The sequence below is a fragment of the Lycorma delicatula genome, chromosome 3, assembly GCF_047948215.1.
Source record: "Lycorma delicatula isolate Av1 chromosome 3, ASM4794821v1, whole genome shotgun sequence".
Lineage (NCBI taxonomy): Eukaryota > Metazoa > Arthropoda > Insecta > Hemiptera > Fulgoridae > Lycorma > Lycorma delicatula.
Genome location: NC_134457.1, coordinates 226,134,894 through 226,148,065, shown reverse-complemented (window position 1 = coordinate 226,148,065; position 13,172 = coordinate 226,134,894). Strand labels below are relative to the sequence as shown.

General features: G+C 38.1%; 1 protein-coding gene across 1 annotated transcript in view; it reads right to left on the bottom strand.

The window, feature by feature from the left end:
• Positions 1–13,172, bottom strand: part of thoc6 (THO complex subunit 6) — a 129,174-nt gene that overhangs the window by 99,128 nt on the left and 16,874 nt on the right. The gene's annotated exons all lie outside the window — the stretch shown is intronic.

Here is a 13,172-nt window from a genome sequence, read left to right as displayed (position 1 = left end):
AACGATGAAATCCGGATACTGATACACCAACAGGATGTGTACATGTTACCGCATAAAAGCTATTTGATGGTCAAAGGGAAGCTAACTACTTTTTTTTTTTTTTTTTTTTTTTTTAATGGCGAAAAACGGTTGAACGTTATCATCGCCCGGAAAATAAATAAATAGATAAATAAATAGATAAATAAATACATAAATAAATAAATAAATAAATAAAAATAATTTTAGGTTTTTAGATAAAATTAAAACTTAAAACTACTATCACAGAAACAAAATCCGGAATGGGTGTAAAAGGCCCATTCTCGGATAACAAAAACACTAATATGTAACTTAAAACTCTGTTAAAAACTATCACATTAAAAATAAATAAAACTTAAAGCTATGTTAAAACCTATCACATTAAAAATAAATAAAACTTAAAACTATGTTAAAAACTATCATTAAAAATAAATAAAACTTAAAACTAAAAAAGGAGATAAAACTTAAAACTAATATCACAAAAATCTTATAACTAATATCACAGACGAATTTAAAAAAACATACAAAAAAAAACAAAAAAAAATCCGATAGGGAGTGTAAAAGGCTCCCTACTCGGATAACAAAACAATACATAGGACAATACATACAATTACTAAAGAATACATACTTATTAAATTTTTTGCATTAACCCTATACTACGTAAAAATATAAACATGCGGTTTAAAACCTCCTTATCGTCACGCAAGATACCACGGATGTTACTAGGAATTTTAAATTTACGACGCAATGCCGCATAACATATGCAGTCCACGAGTATGTGGCGCACAGTCACGCGGCAGTTGCATCTTGCGCATAGAGGTGGTTGTCCTCTTGTAAACAGGTACTCGTGTGTGACTCTCGTGTGTCCTATCCGCAATCGACAGAGTACTACTTCCTCACGCCGGGGTTTTCTGTATGAGGAGTTCCATGGTAACACAGAATCTTTAATCTGACGGAGTTTATTATCAACAGTAGCTGTCCAATCACCTTGCCACCTTGTTCTTAATAATTGTTTTACATAGTTAATGAAATCAGAAGTAGCAACTCGGGTGGTGAAAGGAGGCTGGTTACATGCTTCTTTGGCAGCGGAATCTGCATGTTCATTACCTGGAATCCCTACGTGGCTAGGGACCCAGCAAAAACTTAATTCTGTGTTGCGATTATTCAACTCAGCGATTGCGTTGTAAATTTCAATGACGATAGGATGTTTGGAATAAAAGTTCTTTAAGGCTTGGAGAGCACTACACGAGTCACTGCAAATAAGAATTTTTCTATATTTAGGGTTAATGATGTTTAGAGCCTTATTTATAGCATATAGTTCAGCGGTAAACACACTCGTAATACTGGGGAGACCAAACATATAAGTTCTCTCATTGACAACAAAAGCACACCCAACCGTATCGTTTTGTTTCGATCCATCAGTGTATACAACCGCGTCTGGTTTCGCCTTGGAGAGAACACACTGAAACATCTGCTGAAAGACGATAGATGGTGTTGATTGTTTATTACATGTAGTCAGGTCAAAATTAAAATTTATAAGGCTTATTCTCCATGGAGGATATGAGCAAGGGTACATAGGAAAGAATGACGGTGTGTCAACATTTATATGCTGCAGCAGACGCCAGGTACGGACACCTACAGGTGCAGTACGTCGTGGATGATCCTCATACTTTCCTAGATTAGGATTTTTAAGGACTGACTCAAGAACCGGGTGATTTGGCTGTCCTCTGAGACGAGCAAAATAAGATAATAAGAGCTGGTCTCGTCTATCCCAAAGTGATGGTTCAGAAGCTAACTACTAAGGCAGGCGATAACAAGGTAACAAAATCGTGGTTAACAAACAACGCGATACCGTTTCTCTTCGAAGAGTTACGATACGAGATAAACGGAACAGAGATGTGTCGCGTACAAAAGTTAGAAATAACGACAACGATAAAAAACATCTTATCGTTGCGTAAAAGAGAAGAAAATATTTTGGAAAACTTCGGGTGGAAGCTCAAAGCGTCGGATAAATTCGATTTGGAAGAACACATGGGAAGATTTTGCTTCTACGTACCGCTGCGTAAGCTGATGGGTTTCGCCGAAGACTACAAAACACGTAATATTAAACGTCAAACTAGAATTGGTTTTGCTTAGATCTTCCAACGACGTGAACGCACTAATATCTTCAAAGAAGCACCCGATTCCAAGTTGAAAGTGACTAAGGTAGCGTGGAAAATTCCATATGTTCATGTTGCCGATACGATGAGATTGGAGTTGTTGAAAGTAGTAGAACGAGACCGTTAGCGAAAGCTTTTCGTACATAGCAAATCCATGAATATCCGGCACTGTCGCAAACAAACATACATTCATGAACGGTAAAGACATGTGTGCAAACGGAGAAACAGAGATACGTGATATTCGGTTTACAGACGGACAGAAAAGATAAAGCTTCAAACTTACTGACGCTCTTCGATATGTGCGAACTGGTATACATTCGTCTATATTGGAATTCGCAATACTATCCGTACGACAGTTTACAGGGTGATGGGAATATGATGTATGAAATGTTCGCTAGCTTTCGGTCCGGGTATTACAACAAACCGGAAGACGAGTGTCCCGCTTACAGTTTGGCAGATTTCAAAGCCAGTGTACCATTAATAGTTATCGACTGTTCCCGTCAGAACAAATCGCTTAAAACAGGAACAGTAGATGTGCGTATCGATTTCGAGACCAAAAACAATATCCCAGCCCACACGACCGCCTACTGTCTCATTATGCATGAGAGCATTGTCACGTACACTCCGCTTACGGGAATAGTGAAAAAGGTTATGTAATGACGGAAACGTTTACATTTGATGATGAAAAAAGGGAGGTGGGAACGATGAACTTCAACATCACGATGGTTGTGGTGGTGGTTGGTAACATTGGGAGTATTTAAAACAGGCTTATTAATCGGATTACTTGTGTCAGTATTATTTAACATCTACCCGGTTCCATGTCCGAATATGAAACCGATAAGATGTAAAATTATTTTTTCTTCGTCACAGCCGTCGGTACCGTTAATATGGTGTAATTCATTGTCCGTGGAAGCGTTGTCCATTTTTTAAAACACTACCGTATCATCTTCAAAAAAATGTCTGCTGATTCGGTTAGCAACATCACTGCATCACTACCTTCAGAGAAAGCAAGGGTGTTACTAACTGTTCATATTGCTAATACGAGATTCTCATTACCTAACATAACGTCACATGTACATAATGATGATGACGACTATGATGGATTTTTAAAAGAGGAAGATTAAACTGTGGAGGGGGTTACCCCCACCACTTCTACATTGAAAGTATAAAATGGCTTAATCCGACTGCGCGCATACAAATCAGTAGTTGATCGCCATCCATCATGGAAGGAGGAGGTTCTTATTCGCCAGACGACACTCAATCCTTTCTATTCATGGAAGAAACTTTACATAACCTCAAAAACCAATCAGAAGTTACAAAGTCGGCTGAGAAGGAGGTGAAATCGAAACCAACGAAGATCCGCAAAAGGAGAAATCCGCGTAAAAATCTTATGATAAAGCTTCTTCAGTTGAACAGACAATCACAAAGACCAATAAAAAGGAAAAGAACAAGAAGGTTGATAAGGAAGAGGAGAACGGAGGGGGTATCCCCTACCACCAACATTGTGATTTCGTAGACATCGTCGGTGGTTACACATCACGGAGACTTCATTCACGGTTGAGCGTTCGTCATGGAAGGAGTTATCGAGTATCACGGCTTTCTCAAAAAACGAGATGAGTTTACAGTTAAGGAACTTGCTGTTGTCAGTAATGGATGCTATATGATTCTTCATTTTCGATCACCGTACCCAAAGTCCGAGATGTCATCTAAATACAAATGGCAAGATGGTTGGAGAGAAAGTTTCACAAAATCGATTGTAATTACGGCGAAGTCGTATACAACGACGATATCATGAAGGCGTTATGTTCGCAGTTTGCCACGATATACACCAAAGGGCTGGAAAAAGTGGAATTTTTGCGTCGTTTTCATAACGATGTTCGTCTGATACCGGACGACGCACCGAAACCGAAATTAAACTTTATCGTAAATTGTCCATACCACACCGCGCACAAGGCGAGTGGAAAATGTGCGCTACAAACCGGTTGTTTCTACATGGAGTGGTTGAAGTTGTGTAAAAAGCCGTTGGATCTTGTGAGGGAAGCCGATCGATTGCGTTCGTTTGTGAAAACAAACGAAGAAAACAAAGAGGAATTGGCAAAAAACGGTTAATACTATTCCTTTAACGAATTGTGTGTAAAATGTTGTTGGTGTAACGAAAGGATGGATGTGCATCACCACTCAACTCATTGTTAAGACTGCATCAAGGAAATCGTACCGCTTTCGTTTGAACATGTTGTTCCACGTCGAGAACCGCTGTAGAGCTCAGTCTGCTGCAAGATGTTTTTTTTTTTTTGGGCGAAAAACGAATGGTCGTTATCATCGCCCGGAAAATCGATAAATAAATAAAAGTAATTAAAACTTAAAACTACTATCACAGGAAATAAATCCGGAATGGGTGTAAAAGGCCCATTCTCGGATAACAAAAATACTAACATGTAACTTAAAACTATGTTAAAAACTATCATATTAAAACTAAATAAAACTTAAAACTAAAAAAGGAGATAAAACTTACAACTAATATCACAAAAATCTTACAACTAATAGTCTTATAACACAGTCAGTCTTTAAAATATTAAAAAAATAACTTATAAAATTTAACAAATTCCGATAAGGAGTGTAAAAGGCTCCTAATCGGATAAAAAAAAATCAAACATTCAGAGAAAAAAAATAATAAATAAATAAATAAAAAATAAACTTATTTAAAAAATAAAAGTATTAAAAAATATAAGCAACAATATTAAATTTTTTGTATTAACCCTATACTACGCAAAAACAGAAACATCCGGTTTAAAACCTCTTTATCATTACACAAGATACCACGGATGTTTCTGGGTAGTTTAAATTTACGACGCAATGCCGCATAACATACGCAGTCCACGAGTATGTAACGCACGGTCACGGGGCAGTTGCATCGTGCGCATAGAGGTGGTTGTCCTCTTGTAAACAGGTACTCGTGTGTGACCCTCGAGAAAATGCTGTTTTAATTGCTATAACCCCACCCGCCTCTTCGCCACCACACTACCCAATCAACACCTAATTTTTACTCCCATTCTCGAAAAAAATATTACATAATATCCATACTTAAAAAAATACATAAGATCCACAATTAAAAAAAATATTATATACCTTTCTATTGCACGGTAAGATGATATTTCTCGCCGACAGATGGCACACCTTCTATCATTTACAATTAACATTCCTGCGCATCCGTCGCAGTACCTATGATCGCATCTTTCAACTTGTACAGCTACCGGTTCTGATAAACAGACCGGGCATCTGTTCAAATTGTCGGCATCGCTTTCAAGTGAATCTACGACGGATCGTGGATTATCTGGATTCCTAAATGATGTCGAAGGTTGTGCTTCTGTCGACGGTACCGACGACATAGGCACCGTTACTATTGCAGGTGGAGGCGGTCTACAATGTGGTCGTCGTGGTGGAGGTGGTGTGGGTGATGGAAGTCTTCGTGGTGGTGGCGACGCTGGTGTCTGTGGAGATGTTGATGGTGTTGGTAACTTTTAACTAAATGTTAAAGTTTTAACGGTGAATGCTATACATAACGTTTACATGTTATCTCTGTAGGCGTTTCCGTTAAAAGCACTTGTATACTGTATGTTAAACTCATCAATTTTCGTAGTTTTAATTACAACTGCAGTTTTGTTATCGTATATATATTTTATGCAGTTATTAAAACGCAATAACAAGGAAAAAATATTAAAATAATACTATTTTCCTTGTTCGTAATAATATTTTAAAATAATATTTTTTTTTTCCTTGTACAGTTTTAATAATTTTTATCACTGTTGTTCCAAATATTATTTACAATGGATGTGTTTTTTAGACTTAATACCTTTTACACTATTACAAGAATCGGTAATAAAAAGATTTTTGTTCCAAAGTGGCCAATTATCTTATATAGTAAATTATCTATTAAACCGATTCAAACGCCTAAAAAACTAGCCTTATTAGGCTTTATTTATGAGGGTGATGGTCTACGAGTAAGGTGCATAGACTGTCGTGTATGTGTAAATATGTGGGAACAATTTGATAACCACCAAACACATAAAACTACTTGTAAATTTTTTTAACAAAAAAACCATATCCATAAATTTAAAACGGTCCTTTTCAGGACCACCCTAAACCCCCCGAATCGATAGTTGAGATTAAATCATTAACTGATTACAGTATTGTAAATCAATTAATGATTTGACTATTTTATTGATACACCCGGTGCCAAGACCGGGATATGAGTGATGAGGCGGGTAAAATAAAGAAATAAAGATCCTTTTTCTCCCATTCCTGTTCTCCTATTCCTAACACACAAAATACGGTCAGTGCAACAATGAACGTCAAGGCGTCAATAGCTAAAGAGCTCCATCGTCAGGCGCGACGAAACTACTCCACAAGACGCGTTGAGTTAAAGGGAATAAACGATTTATATCAAAGCTATTTGGTAGAGATGATACCATATGCTAAGTCGAACAAAGGTTATCGTTATATACTGACGATGATAAATTGTTTTTCTAAACTGGCATTCGCCATTCCGGTTAAAATCAAAACCGGTACGGAGTACGCTAAGGCTCTCAAACCCATATTGGATAAACACAAGATGCGTCATTTTCAAACCGATTTGGGGAAAGAGTTTTACAATCCATCGGTTAAACGACTATTACATTCATAAATATAAATCACTATTCTACACATTCGGATAAAAAATCATCGATAGTCGAACGATTTAATCGAACACTGAAAACGATGATGTGGAGAAAATTTACCGAACAAGGTACTTTTACAAGTGGTTAGAATTACTACCGAAGTTGATCGCAAACATTTGGGTATAATAACTCCCACCATCAGACTATCGGAATGAAACCGAAAGATGTAAACAAACGAAACCAAGCTGCTGTTTTACAGCGATTGAACACAGTACTCTATCGAAAGCCTAGTTTACCGAAATTCAATGTCGGCGATCGAGTGGTATAAGCAAATTTAAAAGACATTCGCCAAACGATATTTACCGAATTGGTCGAACGAAATATTTATCGTACATAAGGTTCACGATAATACCCGACCGTGTACTTACACGCTGATTGATATCCATGGTGAGGCGGTGAGTGGTAAATTTTACGGTGAAGAGCTCGCTAAAACCAACGTTACAAATAATGTGTATTTATCGAGAAAGTCTTACGAAGGAAAGGTGATAAATTATTTATAAAGTGGCAAGGGTTTGATGGAAAACACAACAGTTGGATACATAAGGCGGATTTAGTGCGATCAATTGATCAGTCATAAACATGATGTTGGAAGGTCAACAGGTTGGTAATATTACGCTTGAAAACTTTGACGAATATACAGGGGCCGGGTGTGGAGAGGGAAAAAGGAGTCGTCATGGTCCTCTTCTGCCAAATACAATTAGATCTATTATCTGCAGACCGTCTAATTGCGGAAAAACAAATGTTCTATTCAACTTGTTCTCCCGCGACGGATTGATTAAATAAAAAATATTTACGTGTTTTAAAAATCGCTGTACCAACTGAAATATAAATTTCTAGACCATGTCATGACCGGTGTTCCGGAGATCGGCTATTTTGCCTATTCTGAAAACGATCATGTGATGACACCTGACGAAGCAGAACCGAACTCGATAATGATTTTTGACGATGTAGCTTGCGAAAAGCAACATAATATTCGCAAGTACTTTGCGATGGGACGACACAACATCGATAGCTTTTATTTGACACAGACATATTCCAGCGCCGGTAAGCACCTTGTACGGGAAAACGCAAATTTCTTTCTTATATTCAAACAAGACGACCTCAACTTACGTAACATATATCAAGCTCATGTAAATACCGATATAAAATTCGATCGGTTTAAAAGTCTGTGCGGTGGTGCATGAAGAAAACGACATCGATTTTTGGTTATGGATAAGGAGAGCGATATCAACGGAGTATATCCGCTATCGAATACAGAATTGCTATAGTACGCGAGAAAACTAAATATAGCCGATTTTCGAGGAGTCTTCATGTTGGACGCATTACTCAAAAAACAAACGTTTTTTGGGAAAGACTAACGAGTCTGCGATAGTTAATCTTGATCGTAGTACCGGCAATGGAACACACGGGTATGTTATAGAAAACGTAGACGTAAACGTAGGATATAATGGACTATTTTGATAGTTTCGGTAACTTACGTCCACCTAACGAATTGATGCGTTATTTTCCATCCGATGCGATTAAAAATTTCAATTATAAAAGCAGACAGACTGTAAACACGATTATCTGCGGACATTTATGTCTTGAATTTCTCAGTCGTTTTTTTTTTTTTTTTTTTTTTTTTTTTTAAGGGCGAAAAACGGTTGAACGTTATCATCGCCCGTAAAATAAATAAATAGATAAATAAATAAATAAATAAAAATAATTTTAGGTCTTTCCAACATTAGATGGTGAATGGGAATTGGCGTTGATAAACCTAACCACATACAACTCGATTCCGAATGTCGAAGAGGGAATCAACAACACAATTATTGTCGTTCGAAAGAAACCTAAAAAAAACCATTAAACTGAAGCTACCGACCGGATCGTACGAGGTAGCCGATATCGCTAAACGATTGAGCGATGAACTAAAAGACAAACACCAAATAGATTTACTTATGCGACCGAATAACAATACGTTAAAATTCGAAATTAAATGCAACGCTGTGATCGATCTGTCGTCAAAAGATAGTCTGGCACCGTTGTTAGGGTATAAAAAACTAATCTAGCGGCGGGTATATGGCACGAGTCATCGGAGCCGGTTACCAATAACAACGTGAACACCGTACGGGTCGAATGCAACCTTATACGAGGCTCCTACACAACGGATCAGAAGGACACGTGTTGCACGAATTTACGCTAAGCGTTCCGCCAGGTTTCAAAATAATCGATTCGCCGAAGAATATAATATATCTACCGGTGAATACAAAGAACTTAGACGAGATCGCTATAAAGTTTACCGATCAGGACGGAAAACTGATAAATTTCTGCGGTGAAACCGTAACGGTGAGATTGCTTTACAAAGGAAAACCAACCGATGGGGTTAATATACAACAGCGGTGGTAGTAGTAAACGACACGCACACCGATCAGTCGACGTGCAAACACCAAAGCGTTAACATCGCGTAACGTGTTGTTTCTTCGAAAACTTGGTTTTACAGTTCTGGTGAACCGTAATGGCAGGAGTAAGGGTGAATATGTTAAACGTTGGTGAAAGTGTTTCTTTCGATAACACCATCACCCAGTACGAAAATCACACTCATCTACCGTACGCTTCGTCGACTTACAACAACAACGATGAAATCCGGATACTGATACACCAACAGGATGTGTACATGTTACCGCATAAAAGCTATTTGATGGTCAAAGGGAAGCTAACTACTAAGGCAGGCGATAACAAGGTAACAAAATCGTGGTTAACAAACAACGCGATACCGTTTCTCTTCGAAGAGTTACGATACGAGATAAACGGAACAGAGATGTGTCGCGTACAAAAGTTAGAAATAACGACAACGATAAAAAACATCTTATCGTTGCGTAAAAGAGAAGAAAATATTTTGGAAAACTTCGGGTGGAAGCTCAAAGCGTCGGATAAATTCGATTTGGAAGAACACATGGGAAGATTTTGCTTCTACGTACCGCTGCGTAAGCTGATGGGTTTCGCCGAAGACTACAAAACACGTAATATTAAACGTCAAACTAGAATTGGTTTTGCTTAGATCTTCCAACGACGTGAACGCACTAATATCTTCAAAGAAGCACCCGATTCCAAGTTGAAAGTGACTAAGGTAGCGTGGAAAATTCCATATGTTCATGTTGCCGATACGATGAGATTGGAGTTGTTGAAAGTAGTAGAACGAGACCGTTAGCGAAAGCTTTTCGTACATAGCAAATCCATGAATATCCGGCACTATCGCAAACAAACATACATTCATGAACGGTAAAGACATGTGTGCAAACGGAGAAACAGAGATACGTGATATTCGGTTTACAGACGGACAGAAAAGATAAAGCTTCAAACTTACTGACGCTCTTCGATATGTGCGAACTGGTATACATTCGTCTATATTGGAATTCGCAATACTATCCGTACGACAGTTTACAGGGTGATGGGAATATGATGTATGAAATGTTCGCTAGCTTTCGGTCCGGGTATTACAACAAACCGGAAGACGAGTGTCCCGCTTACAGTTTGGCAGATTTCAAAGCCAGTGTACCATTAATAGTTATCGACTGTTCCCGTCAGAACAAATCGCTTAAAACAGGAACAGTAGATGTGCGTATCGATTTCGAGACCAAAAACAATATCCCAGCCCACACGACCGCCTACTGTCTCATTATGCATGAGAGCATTGTCACGTACACTCCGCTTACGGGAATAGTGAAAAAGGTTATGTAATGACGGAAACGTTTACATTTGATGATGAAAAAAGGGAGGTGGGAACGATGAACTTCAACATCACGATGGTTGTGGTGGTGGTTGGTAACATTGGGAGTATTTAAAACAGGCTTATTAATCGGATTACTTGTGTCAGTATTATTTAACATCTACCCGGTTCCATGTCCGAATATGAAACCGATAAGATGTAAAATTATTTTTTCTTCGTCACAGCCGTCGGTACCGTTAATATGGTGTAATTCATTGTCCGTGGAAGCGTTGTCCATTTTTTAAAACACTACCGTATCATCTTCAAAAAAATGTCTGCTGATTCGGTTAGCAACATCACTGCATCACTACCTTCAGAGAAAGCAAGGGTGTTACTAACTGTTCATATTGCTAATACGAGATTCTCATTACCTAACATAACGTCACATGTACATAATGATGATGACGACTATGATGGATTTTTAAAAGAGGAAGATTAAACTGTGGAGGGGGTTACCCCCACCACTTCTACATTGAAAGTATAAAATGGCTTAATCCGACTGCGCGCATACAAATCAGTAGTTGATCGCCATCCATCATGGAAGGAGGAGGTTCTTATTCGCCAGACGACACTCAATCCTTTCTATTCATGGAAGAAACTTTACATAACCTCAAAAACCAATCAGAAGTTACAAAGTCGGCTGAGAAGGAGGTGAAATCGAAACCAACGAAGATCCGCAAAAGGAGAAATCCGCGTAAAAATCTTATGATAAAGCTTCTTCAGTTGAACAGACAATCACAAAGACCAATAAAAAGGAAAAGAACAAGAAGGTTGATAAGGAAGAGGAGAACGGAGGGGGTATCCCCTACCACCAACATTGTGATTTCGTAGACATCGTCGGTGGTTACACATCACGGAGACTTCATTCACGGTTGAGCGTTCGTCATGGAAGGAGTTATCGAGTATCACGGCTTTCTCAAAAAACGAGATGAGTTTACAGTTAAGGAACTTGCTGTCGTCAGTAATGGATGCTATATGATTCTTCATTTTCGATCACCGTACCCAAAGTCCGAGATGTCATCTAAATACAAATGGCAAGATGGTTGGAGAGAAAGTTTCACAAAATCGATTGTAATTACGGCGAAGTCGTATACAACGACGATATCATGAAGGCGTTATGTTCGCAGTTTGCCACGATATACACCAAAGGGCTGGAAAAAGTGGAATTTTTGCGTCGTTTTCATAACGATGTTCGTCTGATACCGGACGACGCACCGAAACCGAAATTAAACTTTATCGTAAATTGTCCATACCACACCGCGCACAAGGCGAGTGGAAAATGTGCGCTACAAACCGGTTGTTTCTACATGGAGTGGTTGAAGTTGTGTAAAAAGCCGTTGGATCTTGTGAGGGAAGCCGATCGATTGCGTTCGTTTGTGAAAACAAACGAAGAAAACAAAGAGGAATTGGCAAAAAACGGTTAATACTATTCCTTTTAACGAATTGTGTGTAAAATGTTGTTGGTGTAACGAAAGGATGGATGTGCATCACCACTCAACTCATTGTTAAGACTGCATCAAGGAAATCGTACCGCTTTCGTTTGAACATGTTGTTCCACGTCGAGAACCGCTGTAGAGCTCAGTCTGCTGCAAGATGTTTTTTTTTTTTTGGGCGAAAAACGAATGGTCGTTATCATCGCCCGGAAAATCGATAAATAAATAAAAGTAATTAAAACTTAAAACTACTATCACAGGAAATAAATCCGGAATGGGTGTAAAAGGCCCATTCTCGGATAACAAAAATACTAACATGTAACTTAAAACTATGTTAAAAACTATCATATTAAAACTAAATAAAACTTAAAACTAAAAAAGGAGATAAAACTTACAACTAATATCACAAAAATCTTACAACTAATAGTCTTATAACACAGTCAGTCTTTAAAATATTAAAAAAATAACTTATAAAATTTAACAAATTCCGATAAGGAGTGTAAAAGGCTCCTAATCGGATAAAAAAAAATCAAACATTCAGAGAAAAAAAATAATAAATAAATAAATAAAAAATAAACTTATTTAAAAAATAAAAGTATTAAAAAATATAAGCAACAATATTAAATTTTTTGTATTAACCCTATACTACGCAAAAACAGAAACATCCGGTTTAAAACCTCTTTATCATTACACAAGATACCACGGATGTTTCTGGGTAGTTTAAATTTACGACGCAATGCCGCATAACATACGCAGTCCACGAGTATGTAACACACGGTCACGGGGCAGTTGCATCGTGCGCATAGAGGTGGTTGTCCTCTTGTAAACAGGTACTCGTGTGTGACCCTCGTGTGTCCAATCCGCAATCGACACAGAACTACTTCCTCACGCCGGGGTTTTCTGTATGAGGCGTTCCATAGTAACACAAAATCTTTAATCTGACGGAGTTTATTATCAATGGTAGCCGTCCAATCACCTTGCCACCTTGCTCCCAATAACTGTTTTACACAATTAATGAAATCAGAAGTAGCAACTCGGGTGGTGAAAGGAGGCTGGTTACATGCTTCTTTGGCAGCGGAATCTGCATGTTCATTACCTGGAATCC